This window comes from Chlamydotis macqueenii, chromosome 12 (assembly GCF_036417535.1).
Source record: "Chlamydotis macqueenii isolate bChlMac1 chromosome 12, bChlMac1.mat, whole genome shotgun sequence".
Lineage (NCBI taxonomy): Eukaryota > Metazoa > Chordata > Aves > Otidiformes > Otididae > Chlamydotis > Chlamydotis macqueenii.
Window position 1 is genome coordinate 6,240,755 of NC_141567.1, and position 17,698 is coordinate 6,258,452.

General features: G+C 39.1%; 1 protein-coding gene across 2 annotated transcripts in view; it reads right to left on the minus strand.

Moving 5' to 3' along the window:
• The window catches only part of MCTP2 (multiple C2 and transmembrane domain containing 2), a 121,363-nt gene that overhangs the window by 30,426 nt on the left and 73,239 nt on the right, over positions 1-17,698 (minus strand). The gene's annotated exons all lie outside the window — the stretch shown is intronic.

Sequence of the window (17,698 nt, forward strand, 5' to 3'; positions counted from 1 at the left end):
GCCTTAGCATGGTTTCCAGGAGAATCTGCTCCATGACCTTGCCAGGCACAGAGGTGAGGCTGACCGGCCTGTAGTTACCTGGGTCTTCCTTACTCCCCTTTTTAAAAATTGGGGTTATGTTCCCTCTCTTCCAGTCATCGGGGACCTCACCAGACCGCCACGACTTCTCAAATACGATAGCCAGTGGCTTGGCAACTTCATCCGCCAGTTCCCTCAGGACCCGCGGATGGATCTCATCAGGACCCATGGACTTGTGCACCTTCAGGTTCCTCAGATGATCCCGAACCTGCTCTTCGAGTACAATGGGCAGTTCTTTATTCTCGCAGTCCCTGCTTGCACCTTCTACAGCTTGGGCAGTGGGACAGGAACTCTTGTCGGTGAAGACTGAGGCAAAAAAGTCATTGAGAACCTCAGCCTTCTCCATGTCCTGGGTAACCTCTTTTGGAAGATCCTCTTCCAAAGACGCATTCCAGCATTGCTCTTGGTAATACTCTCCTTCCCATATCTGCAAGATGCTCTCTCACCATGCCCTGGCCAGGTGAGAGTTCACCTGAGGTGCTACTCTCAGGTGCTACCTGAGAGTTCAGGTGAGGTGCTACTTCATAGCCACCAAGCTGGAGCTCAAAGAGAGGCTGGTTATGAGTAGAGTTGCTCCCTCATTGCAATGCAACAATGAAGAATATGTCAGGAAGAGAAATTGTGCTTAAATAAACTGTCACTGTCAGAAGAAACTTATTTACTTTAGATTCAATTTGCTTTTTCTGTCTCCAGCAAAAGAATGCAGATCATCTCAACAGTGGTATGAAACATGAAACATGCACTGTATTGAACAGCGATGACCAAAATCAAAAGTGACCTGAAGGAACAGAGGTCTTTAAATATTTATGCCACATTACAAATTATCTTCGCATTGCTCCACACATCAGCGTACAATTTACTAATTTTTCAAGATCGTAATGCAGCCAAAAATCTTAGCTCTTCTACACAAGCTCTCTGTTGTGGGCGCAAACACAATTGGAATCTAAACCCAAAGACATACAGACACACACACACAAAAAAAATCTACCTAAACACCTCAAAGCCAAAGCAAAACATCAAATTGTGCCCCAAAATAACTCCGTCTGTATTACATGCACAACTACACAGAATTGAGAAGTAGGAATAAAGGATATGTTCGTACAATTTGCTATCATGTAGATCTAATTTTTTTTTTTCAGAAGCCGCTCTGGGTGACAGAAACATTGTCACCATGTTTGCCCACCTCAGTTGCCTGTGTAGGCTAAATGACGCAGCTGCAAGGCCATGTCCTGCTGCTATACCCACATGTCCCATCCCTGCTTGTCCCAGCTGCAGCTTGCTGAGAAAGTGTCCCAGAATGAGGTTAAGAGGGGGAAAAACCTGAGACACACAACTTGTGCTTGACAATTTACACCACGTGTGAGGATGCAGCAAGGAAAAGGATGACAGAATAAAGCCTTCAAAGGAAGGAGGCAGAAGTATAGGAATTAAACTCATCAGGCTCACAATTTTAACACCAGTTTGAACATTGAAAAAGAAAAGAAAAAACCCAATATCCAACAAAATGACATAAAGCAACCAACCAAAAAATCCCTGAAGAACACACAAAAAAAATCTAATACTGTTTAAGTCAATATATGTTAGGGTCTTTTTTATCACTGTCTAGTTTAGACTTTTCAGGGGGATCTCATTTTCTTTGCTGCTGCTAGGAAGTAGAAACTCATTTGTGTTTTAAATGAAAGCTGTGATTCATGTGCAATCACAGGACTCTAAGAAATGGCACTTTAAGAAAAAGCATGTTATTCTGCAAAAATCGCAGCAAAATCAGAAGAGTTGACAATACTACAATCTGTTCTCCAGCGTCCTCTTGGGACACTGCTGTTGGTAACTTCACCAGGCAAGGTTGGGATGCAACACTTAAGACTGCAAACACAAAATGTCCACACACTGATCCTGAATTACTTTTGTCATTAACATGTTCAACGGAATTACTCTTTATTCATAACAACGCCTGGAATGAGAAGGAGATAACAAGAAAATAAAAATCAAACCAACTAAAAAGTGAGAGTTGTCCTTTATTTTTATTATTTTAGCTACATGAATGACATTAGCCAGCCTAGGAAAATAAAAACAAGATCCTTAGAGATCTTTCTTTCATGAGGGGTCAGGAAAGAGTCTCGTGGTTCAAATTTATTTCAACTGAACTTACCACCTGTTAAGTTTATAGGTAAGTTAAGATTCATATATTGCATTCCAGGTATTCGAAGACTATCTGTCAAAATGGTCGGTGTGGATGATAATTTCCAACACAAACAGGGGTGTGCCTGGGGGTGTCTTCTTTGTCCTTTAAGACACCTACATATAGACCCCAAAGGCTAACGGCTCCCAAACAAGTCAGTCTGTCTCTATACAGTTTCCTTGTAGCTGCTCCTTTCTCATTATCCCTAACCCCAAAAGAGGTTAACCAAAACAAACCCTACTACAACACCACAAGTTTTAGGTTCTATTTTTGTGTACGTACTAGAGTAAAAGCCTTCAAATCCTTTTAGGCTGCAGACACTGAAGAAATAGCTGTTTGCTAGCATGCTGACTGGTCTAATTTTTCCCTCATGCTTTTATCTAACATATTTTACATTTCCTGTGCCAAGTGAAATACAGTTAAGACCCTCAAGCAACAAGCTTAAAATTGAAAAAACAGGGAAAAAAATATTACAACAGTTTTCTTTCTTTTGGGGTAATCTGCTGGGAGTGGGTCAGGGGAATAAGTCTGCGTGTTATTTCTAAAGTGGTAACTATCACAGACAAAGGCAACGGGGGAAGATCCTAAAACAAAGAGAGGGTGGCATGCCAAAAAAAAAAAAACAGAAAATTTGGTTTATATCGTAGCTAAATTAAATAGTCATTTTTATCTCTAATGTTTTGGTTTGTTTATCAGCAGGGTCATAGTTTTGGAATTACTCTCATACAGAAAGTTATGATCTATTTGCAGGGAAGACAGGCATTATGCAAGTTAAAAGCCTGATCCTATAGTAAATAATTCTTCCAAAAAGTGTCAGAAAAAAATATCTGTGCTATTTAAAAGGAGGCAAAAATGTAGGCTAATTTTATTTATTCTGGATAAGGTGAACACCTTAAAAGGGTCATGAAAAAATTTATCATTAGCTGAGCTGATAAATGTCCACTTACTTTGGAGACGTATTTGTTAACATCGTGAGAAACATTAGCAGTGAGGGTCAGATGGTGATGTAATGGTACAGAGAGTGGAAATGTTCTTTAACTTTGGGCTCTCAACATTGGGTTACAATTGGTAGCAAATGGGAGGCTTAAATGATATGTTTAAACTGCTATAATGACTTCCTTCTTCACGCTCATAGCGTATATTAGAACTGAATGAGTAAAGGATAAAGGGCTCTCTAATAAAGCAAGTATATTTAATTAGACTTAATTCAGTGATCAGTGGCAGGAGGATCACACACAAGGTTACTTCCCTGGCAGTCTCCAGCTATGGCATTTAAAAAAAAAAAATCAGATTGCAGTAAACCCACATAAATTAGAAATAGATGCTTGTATACAGTAATGCTGCAAAAATGTCTGGTACTCTCTTTTCCAAAACCTCCAATTCTAAAGAAATGTTTCCAGACTGAAGGAGTAAAAATTTAAATTAAAGAAATTAAAAATAAAAACATCCCAGTAAACCCAGATCACAATGTCAGAAACCTGAAAAAACCTATGAAGCACATGTAAAGCAGTAAGATTCCATCCTTTCAGGCAAAGAATTTCAGATTCTTCTATTTCCTTATGCTGTACATGGGATTCCCCACCACAGCCCTGTGCCAGAGCCCAGAACTTCTCTTCATCTACCCGAGACTCGTTTCCCACAGTCAACAGAAGAGCAAAAACCATAACTGAACCCCAGCACATGATACACGTGCTGGGCACTGAGAGCAGTGACAGTGATCACACCACACTCCAACAGTTTCAGCAGGTTCATAATCCGCAGTGTGGCAAAATCACTGCGTTACAGAACAAATGCATGGAGCTGACTGGGAGACTCACTGTAATTATACCCTAAATATGTTACTATTGTAAGCTAGCAACAACAGCAGTGACACAAAAAAAAAAAAAAAAAAAAAGAAAAAATCTACATATTGACAGCATAACTATGTAATAGAGATTTTCCACTAGCAGACCTATAGCATCTTGCTTTCCAAAATACAGAACCAAAAAAAAAAAAAAAAAAAAAGGTTGTAAGACTCTTGCAATTTCAGGCAGCTGTTCAGGTAAAACTAAAGCCAGAAGATTGTTTATTTTAATAAAGCTATTATATGTGCAGCTCCAAATCAGGAATGGCAGGAGACTAGGGGATGCCTAAACCATCACCACCTGTTTGCCCTGAAAATCAATTAAAGTCACACTATCACAGCAATCCCTTCTTAGCTAATAAAAGTTATACAGCTTCAACATGCGTCTTTAGGTGCTTTGTGGGAATGTGCCTGAAATCAAAATCCTTAGTGCCACGTTAGTTCGATACGATACCCAACTCTGAACTAACCGCTGTAAAACTTGCCTTTTTGGGGTTAGAGAAGGTGTTGAGGGAAAAGAGATCCCGAATCGCTGTTTTGATGCAGTGGACTGCACTAATATTCAGTAAATTCGAACAATCCAGCCAAGAACATTACATAGAGTTTTAAGTAGGAGAAAACTGAAGTCCTTTATGACACATGCCTGTTCAACATATTCTGTGCTGCAGAACAGATCCAACTTTACAAGTTGAAAGCAAGGGCAGTAGAGACATCCCAAGTGTTTTAGTAATTAAACGAATATGCATAATGAACCATATGCCCAAAGGGCCTGTTCTTCATGTGGGCCAGATTTTTGTTTGAATTTTTAATTTTTATATACAGATGAAACATTTCATGTGATATAGCAACAGCGTAAAGGAACACACTATACAGGAAGGGAAGGAGGAACTACCCATGTGAGAACGATCAGAATACACTTGATGAATTCTGCTCCTCAATTTCCGATTCAGAGCCAAGAGGGCTTTTAAAAAAAAAAAAAAAAAAAAAAATTTTTCTCCTTTGAACAGCTGTATTAGTCATCTGCTCAGAGTCTAGAAAAGAGGCATTAAATATATGTATATTTATATAGGTCACATTTATACATTTTTATGTGTGAAATGGATTATATACACCAACACATCTAGATGCTGCAGGACCAGCAAAAACACAGACATTATCTCAAATTAAAAAGCTTCTGATCCTCTAGAAAAAAAAAATAACTACAGGATGGCTCTCTCTTCGGCAAGACCTGTCACTTTGTGTGAGCTGCAGTGAAACAAGACATACTCACATCTCGCTGTGAAACAGGAACAGACATTTTCAAAAAGATGGGTCAAATTCCACTCTCGTAACAATAATGTTACCCTACTGTGAACGTGAGGGTACCATGGTCTTGTTGCAGAGAGATTAAATCTTCCAGATTCTCCTGGGGTCGAGCTGTGCTGGTCGTTTCTCAGGAACGTTCACCTTTTTTCATCCCTTGCTCTTAAAGTGCTTTTCCAAGCAAAAGCAGCACCCTTTGCAAACCTAAGCCATTATAACAAGCTAGTCCTCTAAACCAGCACCAAAACTATTTGGTGCTGATTTTCAAACAGCTAGACTGCAAAATAATAATCTAGTTGTTTTAAGTCGTTCTGATCCACTGGGCAAATTTCTATTTTGCTTTGTAAAACCAGTGACAGGGGTCAGGTACTTGTCAGTGGGGACATACTGGTCAAGCAGCAGGGAAAAAAAAAAGAAAAAAAAATCCCACAAAACCAAAACTTTCCTGCATGAGCTTTACTAGATTTTTAATTTTTTTTTTTTAATACACGATTTAGGGTCTATGAACCAAGGGAAATCAAGTCCTTATCTGACTTAGTGAGAGAAAGGAAAAATTTGGGGTAAACAGCAAAGATGCCTCTCAGTAGCTCAGATTTAGCACTGCACTTGGATAAATGAGCTGCACTACGCACAACAGCAGTGGTCCTTACGCACCGACTTGGTACCGGAGAGATGTGGTGGGAAGCGCCAGCCGCACTCCGAGGGATGCAGACAATAATCTGATCCACTTCAGAACTGAAAGGGTGACTTTTCGTCAAACTCTGAGTTAAACTTTTTGTGGGACTTTGGGAGTTCTCATCACCAAATGGAAATGGAACGCCATGTAAGAGCGATCCAGTCCCCAACCCTTAAAGTAGTTAAAAGCTGAAATAACGAAGCTGTAAATAACGGCATTCATTGCTCTTAGTCCTAATTCAGGGTTCATGCTTTTGACATAGCCTGGTTTACGTGATCTAGTGGTCTCCGTGGAAAGACAGATAAACTTCAACGGCTGTCAGAAGACAAAAATTGACAAGGAGCATCACCTTTCCCGACTGTTTAAATCCTTTAAGGAAGTGTTGGAGCAATTAGAGGGGGAGTCTAATCTTTGCAGAGTGCATTAACACTCTCCGACCTCCCAGACAATAGATCAGACCTCAGACACATAATGCTTCCCTAAGGCTTTTTAACCAGAGCATTTGATCTCATAGTCACTCTGTATGTTGCTATAGGTATCAGTGTGTAAGACAGGATTCATTGGCCACTATCTCGGCTAATATTCATACAACTCTTAAAATAGAAAGCAGGAAAGCCATTGCAATGCATGCTGTTATAGAAGTACTACTTCCCAGGAAAAAAAAAAAAAAAAAAAAAAAAGAGGAAAAAAAAAAAAAAGGATTACAACAATCCAGAGTAGCTCTGCAAAATGTCTTCACTATTATTAATCGCATATTTCCTTTCTACCACCACTGTTTATTTCCCAGCTTTGGAAATAAATCTGTTTTTAAAAAAGCATAGATTTTTTTTTTAATCCACAGAAACAGTTATCTGATAATAATTTCAAAATACTTCATTTTTTAACCCCTGTGGAGGGACTTGAGGAAAAGGGAATTAGGAAGAGATGCCTAATCTATTAAGGAAATTGAAATACATCACTGCAAATAATTTTCCCAAATGCGTACATGGAAGTATCTGGGGAAGTTTTCTTAACTGCTAGAACAAGTCATCATCTAATTCCTGATGGGCAAGTTCAGTTTAAAAAAAAAAAAAAAAGCTAATATCACTGAATCAATTATGCATTTCCCATGTAATACTCTAAATATTTTAATAACATTTGCTTAGTGCATTTTTAAAATGGAATTATACTTTCTTGCCATCCTGTTTTGACAGAGGCCATGTCTGAACAGTTCTCCTATGGACAATGCATAAAGGGGTTTAAGATCAACTGACTGGATTCCCACCCACTGCTAAAGAACCGCAGTCCTACCAAGCTGTGGGGTTTTTTTCCTCCCATGCAATGTATCTGAGGTACAGTACTAGCTAACAATACTTTATATGAATCTATTAATACTTTGTATTAGCTGCAGGATTTTGTTTTACTTTTCTAGACCTACAGAAAGTGCCTTTTGTGAAGCACCTGCATTACAAGGAGTTTTTGCTGCTGTTAAAATGTGTATCTCAAATTTGTCAAGCCAAATGCATCACAAATGACAAAAAGGTCACATATACCAAGTATATTTAAAAACAAACAAGCCTTCAAAGTCAAAGTGTAATGCAGTTATTTCTAATCTGAACAAACAATAGGCTACATCTAATGAAAGTTGACAATTGGCTTTGATACAGAGCTGTGCAGCCTCTCTGTTCCATTACAAGATGAAAGCTGAGGAAAAGTACAGAAGACAGCGACTTCTCCCAAAAAGCAAGTAGAAAGTTCTGAACCTGAGCTAGCAGAGTAAATAAAGGCTGATTTAGTGGAGAATTTTGCTCACATGAGATATTCATCAGTCAACATGCTGGTTTTACACAGGTAATGTTAAGGCTAAAATAAATCAGCAGATTAGACCAGGACAAAACACCATGTTTTACATATTTATTAACACTTCTCTAAATCACAGCACTGCCTTTAAAACAAACAAACAAAAAAACACACCACACCTGAAATCAAGCTAAGTTTGACCACAGTGTAGATGTCATTATTAATAGATTTAATTTTCATTAAGTGGGGGGGAAAGTGATCAAAACTCTATTGATGCTACTGATCCCAGTGTAATCCTTTACTGTGGCAGTAGTTAAACTTATTAATAATTAATAGTACAGATTTTTTTTTTTTAAATCAGATTTCTGGAATTTTGCAGTTATCCTATTGCTCCAGCTTTATGTTTGAATGAAGGCTGAAAAAATGGAAGGGACATATACAGATTTATTTATTGCTATCCTTAAACTACCTGAGAACTTCCTAGTTGCTAAGTCTAACCTGTAAGTCAAAGTACATCCTAGCTGCTACTGAAGGAAAGCAAAACTAAAAGAGAAAAGGCTTTTTAAAAATATATTTGCTCTGTAGCCTCTATACTAATCTCCTTTTATTTCAGATCTTGCAAAGGATCCAACTCTCTCTTATTTAAAAGAAAATTTTTTTTAAAAGCCCCACAAGAAGTAGAATGCTTTAAGAGAAACCCCTCCAGGTGGATCTGTCTCCATCATAAAACCAAAATGTTGCATTACCTTCACATAGGAAATTTCTTCCAGTTGTCAAGATTTCTGCAACTAGTGTTAGATTAGCGCTGAGAGAACGGGTGAATTAAATTAAAAATAAAATAGTTCAAGCAAGAGAAAGAAAACCTGCCAGAAAAATCTGACAAAAGCCTGAGTGCCAGAGCCAGCTCATTCCTGAGGGTCCATCGCCACCTACAGGAGTTTCCTCCTCTTCAGAAATCCTGCTGCTCCTATTCACACAGGATTTGCCCCAAAATGAGAATGGATTTTAAACTGACGTTAAATAACATAGGTTTGCTGAAGTTAATGGAGTTACAGTGATTTAAACCGCCTACAGACGTGTCTCTACTTCCCTCATTTTAGAAGAATAAAAACTGCCTATATGTTTCAAAGGGATGCACTGTTCTATGATGATTTGTGTTAAAAACAAAGGATTTGCCTTTTAAAAATTAAAAAAAAAAAAAAAACACAAAATACTGATAGGCTTGCTACACCAATAACAAGGGAGATAACAGTCAATGTCTATAATTTTCCTGTAAAACTAAGTGCTTTAAAGTACTTTCTCAGAGGTGCCAGGTCAAAGTAATGTGAATAATGAGACAAAACCAAGCAGATCCTGACTGAAAGAAAATCAATACACCTGGGGTTCTGTGGGGAAAAAGTGCACACTAAGAAAGTAAAGGAATTTTTACTTTTAATGACAATTTCATTTCCTAAAGCATACCATTTTCGTAACAGATACCATGGGTTTCCTGTCTTTTTTTTTCTCCTGTTTGGGCTGAGCTGTACGCCTTTTTTTCCATACAGCTTGCACAGTGCAAATCCATGCCAAAATTTGAGAATTTTACACATAAGCTTCTCAAATTCTAGTATTTCCAATAGTAGTGGGTAAGTAGCTTCTCTCTCACGCTTAAATGCTCCTGTTTAATGAGTCTCACCCCGACAGAGCACTCATTAAACTTAGAATACTAATTTCATCTTTGTTTGTGCAATTTCTAATCTATGAATAAAGTGAACTTTCAGGAAAGGCAACAGGCAAATTGGGAAAACAAAAATGATTGGATTCTGATATGGAATATCATCTCTTTAGGACCAGATAAGCTATCAAATGGTTACAAATAAATTTCTCTTGTTTTTCAACCTACCAGTTAATTGCTAAGAATTACAAATTACTGCTTTCTCACAAATTCAGAAGACACCCAAGGCATTTAATCTGAAGTCCCTCTAAAGAATCTAAAACTGCAAAGACATCAAAAGAGAAAAAAGCTAGTTTTCAGCCACTGTGCACTTCAGTCTTTCCCACATTTTTTGTAGCAAATTCCTAACATCAGGATGTAGGTTCATAAGGTAACAGTAAGAATCATGAGCTAAATTCACCTTTGGCATATGCAAGTTTTGCAATTCCATCAAGGCTAAAGGAAACAGTGCTGCCTTCATGGATAGTGAATTTGATCTTTTATAAAAAAAAAAAAAGTTAAATAACAGTCAAAGATAAAAACAAAACATAATTAAATGCTAATCTGGCATTAGTCTCACAGCTGGGAGAACACAGCATATCTGTTAATGAGTGGTTAGAAACAGGAGTTCAGCAATGTTAAATATACAAATAAACCAGCAACAGGCAAGAGTACCCTGCCAGATGAAGCAAAATAAAAGATATGCAGAAATAAATAGAAAAATGTACAAAATGACATATGATCAACAAGAATCTCTTACAAAACTTCAGAACTTCAAAAGACACAAGATGTTATATATTAGGGAAAAAAAAAAAATGGGCTTCATAAATCAAACGGCTAAAGCACAAAACAATACAGCAAACTCCAGCCAGACCACAAAGAGGGTTCGCTCTTCATAAACATCAGATCAGGCAGCTAAAATTATTACCAAAGCTCTCGTGTAACTGTCACCTGTGGTGGGTATAATTACAGGCTACTGCTGCAAGCACGCCCACGTCGTATGGCAATAAAAGGACCTACAGCTTGCCAAGACCAGGCAGACAATGGAGAACACACACCACCTGACGAGAGCCCAAAAAGATCAGCCAGGGAGACTAATAAAAATGACAGCCTCGAAACAAATGACAAAGCTTCAACCAAAAGAGAGAGAAAAAAAAAACAAAAAAAAACACACACACAAAAAAAAATGGTGATATCAAATTAGTTGGAAATGCAAGCGCCAAAGCTCTCCAACAGGTCACAACTCGAGCAGAACAGCAGTCAGAAATGTTTGAGGATGCGTTTAGTTCAGGTTTTAGCTATAAAGAGCCCTTTTTCATTAGAGTTTTTTATTGTTATTATTAGATAAAATGTTTGCACATTCAGGCTTGGCTTTGTGGGCTGTCATTAGCCAGAGAGAGGAAAACTACGTATTTCTAATCCAGTTCTGGAGACAGAGAGATAGCCAGATAGACACGCACACCTTAATGCAGGCACCTTCTATGGCTACATCTTATATACTCTAATAAAGCTGAATTTCTTTCTCATTGCCTTAATTCTTTACAGGATGCCTGCATACAAATTCCTGCTGACCAGTTTATCCTCCTGCATATCTGGGCTTTTAACTGAATAATTTGACTATAAAGTTTAACACACACAACCAAGATATTAAAAGGCTTCATCATCAAGTGAAAAACATTGTAATGCAATTAAAGAGTCAGAGGCAGAGATCTGGGTGTCTCTCATCACCACACGCGAGGGAATCGTTCCTATGTGATGCATTAAAGTTTTGGGTATGGGACACAATACTGTCGCTCAAAAATAGGAGGACAGTGTAGACGTAATTTAAGAGGAAGCTCCCCAACCCCAAAAGAAAGGGACTTTCTGTACGGGGTAAGTGCCTTGCTAAGCAGGCCCAGAGGAAATGAGCATTACTTCTCAGATGCAAAATATGGTTTTGTTTTTATTTTGGAACATTTCACTGGTAAAAAAAACAAATCCCAAAAACCCCTGAGTGGGAAATATAAGACCATCTGTCCTTTTTAAAGTTAAAAAGGATATTTGTATTGGTCTCTGCTCAGCTCCGTCTCACCCCGACTCCAACGCTTCAAACTTTGCTTTTTAAATCTTGTTTATCATGTTGTCAAGCTTCTAAGTGGTTATTTCCCTATTAACTTTGTCCTTGTTTGTTCTTGCATTTTTGAAAGAGCTGGAAATAACATGTGTTTACTTTGCTGTGTGTCTCTCAGCATCATCAACATCACTGTTGCTATTCCAGGAATTTTAACTGCTGCAGTAAAGCAAAGCCTGAGATCTCCAGATTAAATCATATTCCTCTCAATCACCTAAGAATAATACTGGAAATGAAAAAATTGCTAGGAGAAGGGTAAAACTGTCTCCTCTAATTGTCTAGCTGGTTTCTCATCTGAGCAGTTACATGTCTGTGTCAGGTAACACGCTCCTAGCAGCTCTGCAAGCACAAATGGTGAATTTTCAGAGGCACTGCCGTGAGCAGCGTGGAGGAAGCGGGATGTAAACGCTTCCTCCGTCACCAGGAAAACGTTTTTACTGGGATATAATAGCTCCAAATAAAAGCATACCTCTGATCCAGCCTTTTCACTGGAGTTCAAGACAATAATTTTACAGATGTGCCTTTGCCAGGGATTTACAGAGGGAAAGGAGGGAGGAAATATCAGGGGCTCTGAAAAATTACTTACTAGGTCAAATTCCTGAAACCCTGCCTTTCGCTGCTCCTCTAGCACTAGCTCTAGCCTTAAATATGAACAAATTTTTGTACCAGAGTGTTATTTTTACAGCTCCTCTATTTAAATAGGAACTCCACTCGTCCCTTTGCCGACTGCTTCTTTAAAGCTGAAGCAAAACACAAGCTGCAAATGGGCTGAGACAAGCCCGTAGCAAAAGCTCTACAGTGAAGCGGAAGTAAAGACCATCTCTTTTGCATTAATACTTTTTTTTTTTAAGCTTTTTCTTTTTCCAAGTTCCCTATTCAGTGTTTGAAGAATACTCATTCTTCTCTCTTTAGGATTACATCTATTCATTTTATTTAGCTTTTTAATGTGGAGACATTTTAATCTACCATTACTTTAATGCTGTTCCCAAATAATTTGGAAACAATGATTCATATTTCGTCTTCTGCTACCAGGATGACAAAAAAAAAGGGGAGAAAAAAGACTACATCCTTCTCAGCAGTTACACATGTAGTCATGGCAGGGTGGTTTGTGCTTTGTATTAGGGGACTGTGTGTAAAAAATTAGCAGACAATTAATGGGGGGAAAAGAAGATTTTCGGGAATGTGAGATTTTCTCTCATGTGAGACTACATCTTCCTTCCCCATCCTATAGAAAAGTGAATTATCACCACATCCTCATAAATTACAAGCAAAGTCTCAGTGAAAATTATCATCTATCCTCTGCTTGGTTGGCCAGAGGTCCAAGAGACATTTGGTGACTCGGTCTCCATCCTAAGTTGTTTGGATTTCATAGCTGTTACCTGTCTCCCTTCTTCACAGATTCCTCATGTTCCCTGTCAAACTTTTGACCCAATAATTTGCGTTATTGATCCATAACTGGTCTCCCACTAAGGAAAAAGAAAATCATTTCGTGTTGCAAAACAATGCATGAGTTAAGTTGGATGTTTTACCCGTATATTGTTGTCCTGTCCAGGATTGAATTATGGTTAGTAAAAACAGGACTGGAACACTTTGCGTTTTCCTTGGGAAAGTCTAACCATAATGTGCAGGAGACACTTGTCCACATGTAGAATGAAAGATTTACCCCAAGTAAACTCCAGAAGGCTTAGATTTTTAGTTAATGAACATATTTCCTGAAGGAAAAGAACATTTCCCTCTTACTAATACACAATTAGCAATTTTAGAGGACACTGTCAACAAGCTAATGGTCTTTTGCCTGTAGGTCATCAGTATAAATACAGCCCAGCTCAACAGGGATTAAAAATTGTTCGTGTCTAATAAGATGGCTGGTGTCTCTTCTACGAGATGAGTTTAACCAGGCTCAGATCCAGCTCCCATATTGCAAGCTTAAGTGGCAGCATGTTAAATGGCACACTCAGCAGAGAGGCCCAGAAGTTCATGGGCTGCGGTGTCTAAACTGTCTCTCTGCTGCTATGCCAGATTAGGCCTGAAGCAAACCGGCCCAGTAATGCATATTCATGTAGCCTCACCCAGCTTGCGCTCTGAATCCTCAGGTATCCAGTTCTCACAGCCCAAGAGGCCACTGCCAAAAAAACAAGGTGTCTTCCAGCTCTCTCTGGATTTAAAAAGCTTTGGAGATCTTAACTGGAGAAGGGTGTCAAAATACAACCTCTGCAGCTAGGTGCTCAAAACCTTCAGTCTGGGGTTCCTGCTGCATCCATAACCCCCAGCAGCTCTGCTGAGCATCCACAACCTCCAGGGCTTCCCTACTCTTGCATCAGCTGGCTTTTTGGGAAGTCCCAATTGCTCCAAAATGATCCCATGCCTGTCATTTTCTCAGCTGCCCACCATTAAATAGCTGCTGTCGGTTTCACCAAAACCTCCATATCTCAAACACATTACATTGCATCACCACACGTTCCTTCCTTTCCTCCCAGTACTAACCATCACAAAAATAATTATCAGACACATTGCAACATCACTGCAAAATAAATAAATACAGCCTGTGCATGCTGCATTCCTTGCCTGGCTGGCCTTGGTTGCCAGCTAGGGTTCAAGCCTGAAAAATAGGTCCCACCTGTACCCACCCTGGCAGCAGCCTTGATTAGCAAGAAGCCTGAACCTGATATAGTGGGACATGCTGCCAGTAGAAATGAAGTATGCTGGCATGGGTGAGTGTGCAGGGACCCAGAAGCAAATCAGCAGCGAGTCCTGCCAGTCACATTGGAGGTGCTGGGGTAGCTGGTTTCCCACCGTTTGCCTGATCCTGTCAATGTCTCTTGCAACTATCACACAAACTTTAAAAAAAAATATGATAGTAAAAATTCCAGTCAATATATCCTTTTAATTTGCACCAGATTATAGTTTTTTTTAAATGCAATTACTGTAATTTCATTAAATGACATAATTAACATTAATGCAGAGAAAACTGTCAATAGAAGGTGTAATTATGTTGTATAAAATCACAAGCACAATGTGCAATGATGCATAATTCCTCATGAAAACCATTCTGTGACTAAAATTAACTTTAAAAATATTTTTAAAATACAAATTGTACAGTAAGAATGATTCAGATATTATGGACTTAACTTCCATGACCAGGGAAGAAGGGGGAGCAGCGCAGGCAGGGAGTGTTTGCATGTGGAAGGAAGGACCAGGAATTCAGTTTAAATGTGCACCAGAAAGGTAAGAATGCAAGTTTTCATATATATGAGTGGGAAAAACAAACAGCTTAGAATCACAGAAACACAGGATGACTTGCAAGCAGACATTCTCCTAGGCACGTATCACCACACAGTTCCAGCTTTTTGGACACCAGTAACACAATGTGGAAGTGATGTCTCAATGGAGGAAGGTGTGATAAGAGGAAGGAGTGATGAGGACCAGGCTAAAACTGCAGCATTCACTGTGGAAACTGGGAGCAAATTGTCCAGACTAGGATATGAAGAGTGTCAGGCATACAAGAAGAACCAGACAGGGATGTACTACAGCATGTCTCTCTGTCTTCAAAATGAAGCCCTTTTTGAGAGGCATGTTTCAGTCAAAACACAACATATCGAGTTAAATATAGAGATAACTACATCAAAATTAGGTAAACAGAGTAGAATGCCTGAAGAGCTTTTTGGTCTTAAAAATCTACAAATCCCCCCAAACCCTGAATTGACGGAGAACACCACATGGATGAAGCATTTCAAGATCCCTCCCAGTATATGAACACTATTAACTCTACAGGTAACATTTTCCACATGTGGGAATATTCCTGATATTCCCAGGCGCACACAAACATGTGTGTCCATTTTTCACACCAGACCAACGACAAGATGGACACTAGAAAGATTCCTCTGACCTGGGATATTTCTTCCAGAATTTGTGTAACAGAATTTGCACCAGACCCTTTGTGTACAGTGTAAATATCACCAAAAGTCCAATTTTGCTTTTTACCTCAACTTCCTTTCAACCCTCTTTCTGAAGCCTCTAAAACTGAAAGATTTCTGATTTTACTTGTGCCTGAGAAGGTCTGATCAGTGTCCTCTGTGCCTACACAATTAAGTCAGGTTAAAAGTTATCAGATAAAATTGTAGAATGTAGATTAGAAATATGATTTCATTTTTATAGCACAAAAAAAAAAAAACAAACCCCAATCTACTCACATATTCTTGGGTTCTTTCCTCTCACCATTACAAACTAATAAAGAAATTTAGCTTGGGATGATGTATCTTATAAATGAGAAAATATGGTGCTAACATTTCTCATTCCCTTGTGTCCTGCCTGCACTGTCCTCTGTTTCATTCCTCTTTATCGGTCCCTCTTTTCTCATGTGCACCCAGAAGTAGCAGCTAATGTCCTTGTCACCCTCGCGAGCCGTCAGCACTAATGGGGAGGGAGGTGCACTGTAATGAAGACTTCCAACAGGATTGTGTGAGATACCGTGTCCTCGCCTGTTGCCAAGCTCTGATGATCTCACAAATATCGTCTTCTGTCTGGCAGTGGTTTTTGTCTGATTGCTTAAGAAAAGAAAATTCACATGATTATACTAGCTGCTTGTCTTCCTCCTCCTCCCTCTCTTTATGCTCCCTCAGAGGAAGGGGCATGAGCTACCTGCAGAGGGAAAGTAAGGGCAATACGAGAGCGAAGGGCGGTCCTAAGGACTACTCAATCTCTGGTATTACCACAGTAAAGAGATGTGAAGTATGTAGAATACGGTCACCATGGTTATTGCCAGTGGCCCAACGGATAATATCCATAAGGGAAAAAAGAAAAAAAGGAAAAAAAAAAAAAAAAGGCACTTTATGGTTTGAGGGCCTGGCTGGCACTTAAGCTACCAGTCACGGTTTCACAAACTCAGCTGAAAAATGGGTGAGAAGCTTTGTCTCCCTTGCCTCTGGTGTCCAGTGTCAGTCACAAGCCAGTCATCAATAAGGACAAACTTGGTACAGGTTAAGTTGATACAAAGGCATGTACTGAAGGTATATAGACGTTGCTTGCTGGGGAATGATGATTTTAAAATTATGACACGATACACCTTTTATTTAACCTGTTAAGAGGGGATTTTACATCCAAATTGGGAAAGGGAGGGATGCTGCACCTACCACACTGCGTGCGTACTTCCTTTGTCACTATGAATGCACACTCCGGAAATAGCAAGAGAGAGATACAGAATTAGCACTTCATTTTAAGTGCCAGAGCTGAATTATTTCCATGTGGAAAAAAGAAACAGACTTAAATTTTCACTTGTAGAAGAAACCTGCGGTAATTATTCTTAGAGTCATGTATTTTTATCCCTCTCCATTACCCACTTTCTTTCAGGAGACCAAGAGTACTACAGTATCCAGTAAAGACGTTAATAATTTGTAACTTGGAACATGCTCATCCTCCTTTTCACTAGGAATCAATTCCTTTTTTTCTGTAAAAACACTTTCTCATCTTCTTATTTTTCTGCCTCTCCACCACTTCCAAACTCTTCCTAAGTCTAGAAAACTGAACTTCACAGCTGTAACATTACAAGTGCTGTGAAATCATTTATTAGATTCTTGCAGTACAGTGATGGTAGGACATCAGCACTAGGATTTGACATACATCCCTCCCTTTCCAGCCTCAGTGTGCATGACCATCCCATTACTTTTTGGACCACCGTAGAGCTCCCTTGCACAGCCATATCTGCTTCAGCGAGGTACCGGCTGCTCTGCTCTCCACCAGCTCTTGAATCACTAACTTTAAATAGGATCTAAACAATCTTTGAGCAACAAGAACGAAAAATAAATACAGAGAAAAGACCCTCTCATCCTACCTACTCTTATGTGTCAGTCATCCCTCTTAACCTGCAGGGTGAAAGACAGCTCCTCTGTCTTTGCTCTGGAGCTTCTTTCACTTGGGGATGGTCCACTTTACTCATCTGCAACAAACACACTGAAGTGTTTTCCTCAAAAGAACCTTTAAGCAACCCATAATTCACAGACAGTAAAAGGGGGAGAAAATCTTGGAGATGTGGCTATTATATT